This window comes from Lolium perenne, chromosome 4, assembly GCF_019359855.2.
Source record: "Lolium perenne isolate Kyuss_39 chromosome 4, Kyuss_2.0, whole genome shotgun sequence".
In the NCBI taxonomy this organism is placed as follows: Eukaryota; Viridiplantae; Streptophyta; class Magnoliopsida; order Poales; family Poaceae; genus Lolium; species Lolium perenne.
In genome coordinates this window covers 375,312,193-375,313,946 of record NC_067247.2, presented here as the reverse complement: position 1 = coordinate 375,313,946, position 1,754 = coordinate 375,312,193, and the positions used below count along the sequence as shown (strand labels likewise).

Below are 1,754 nucleotides of genomic sequence, written 5' to 3'. Positions count from 1 at the left end.
TTGCACACGACGTCTTGCGCTTTGGATAGACACCGTAAGAAAAGTTCAATAATATAGCCCGCTAACGGTTATAAGAGAGATATCATGTCATTTATAATTAACTAGTGGTTGGGGTGCCCCTTGGGGCGCCTCCTGACCGGTGTTGTGCGATCCAATCCCAACGCCCTGTAGTATGTATTTATGTTTAGCTTGGCACACTAAAAAGAAATCAATTAGTACTACTACTGAATTTTGAACCCTTGCTTTGCTTACGTGCACACAAAAGTCAAGATAAACTCTAGAACATACATGCCATGAAATTATGGGGCGCAAGGCAACCAGAACGTGTTACAAAAGAATATGTACATGTTTATATTTTGCAGTATTTTGCAACGTAACTTGTAAACAGTAACAATAATAAATTCGCAGCAAAAAAAATGGGCACACTTGGCTAAGAGTTTGAGCACTTCCACTGGCAAGAGTAGACCTTCAGATGCACGGATAGCACCGAAAAAGAGCCATCGCCAGTAAACCATGAACTTTAAAAGAGAGTATACTTTAGTTTTGGAAGAAAGTTTAACAATTCTATTACTATTATCAATATGGATAATAATAAAAAAATCTACACAAAAAGAAAGAATGGCCTTTCCACAGGGTCCAAATCGTTTCCTGGTGGTCTCAATGCTTATTATCAACTTCTTTCGTACAGACCAACAAATACTGGAAGCAAGGAAAAACATGTGATCATTTCCCCTAAAGGAGATTTTCTATTCTTTCCCCCATAACAATCAAAAATGGTAAAGATAATGAGACATTTTTGTCTGACAACACGGAAGAGCTAATATTAAGGTATGTGTGCTCATTTTGCTAGCAGAGAGTCATTGTAGTTTGGTACCAGAAAAGACAAGATTTACCTAACGAGTATAAGTTTATGAAAAATGCCGATACACCAATTCTGCGATGTGATCATGAGTGGGCTTAAGATTGGACATGCCATGGGTTGTGACTACTGAATACTTTTGAGGAACAGCTACACTACAATACTCTTCTGCAGGTAGAGTATATTGTACCTACTGGATATGCTGGTTCAGATGTGTAGGTGATTAAAACACACCACTTGGAAATAACACAAAAGAATCTGAGAACCAACCAAACAAATGATTAGCGTTTTAAGGAATATCTGGGATCAGCGAACTTACCATAACAAGTGAAGTTACTGCTTGTTTGCACTGCATCTCTTGGGCAGCATTTGATGATAAGATGACCACTACAGCGTTTAAACAAGTTAGTATCTGTTAAGAACCTCAAAGTAGTATGACAGTGTGTACAAATGAGCCATGACGAATTATTTCGAGGATGAATTAAACTGTAGATAATTAACAGTGGAGGAAGAAAAAGACCTTTTTCAGCAAATAGCTTCTGCCAGAAAGAAATTCTCAAATAGCTATGCCTCCAAGCTGGAGCTTGCTCCTCTCTTCCTCCCACATCTAAAAAATTCCCGATGCATATACAATTCAGAAGTAATTTGCACCCAACACTTTAATTACACTGAAAACTGGAGCTAGTATGTTGTACACATATACAGTTAATGGAAGAAACATTCTTAACCCAATATGAAATGACACGCGAACAGAATCCATGCTTTACTTACCAAAGCATTTCATATTGGTCTGGAAGAAACATTCTTAACCCACGCTCTTCAAATTCTAGACATTTCATAATGCATTTATCTATTTTTTGGTTTGGAGAAAGATCCACAAAGCACACCAAAGAAT

At 37.6% G+C, this 1,754-nt stretch overlaps 1 long non-coding RNA gene across 1 annotated transcript; it reads right to left on the bottom strand.

The window, feature by feature from the left end:
* Positions 1-281: 281 nt before the first annotated feature.
* On the bottom strand, positions 282-1,531 carry LOC127325693 (uncharacterized). Its single transcript, XR_007867352.2, has 3 exons — positions 1,380-1,531; positions 1,050-1,246; positions 282-518 (listed from the first exon to the last, which is right to left on the bottom strand). It is a non-coding gene; the product is annotated as an uncharacterized lncRNA (long non-coding RNA).
* Between the last annotated feature and the right edge of the window lie 223 nt (positions 1,532-1,754).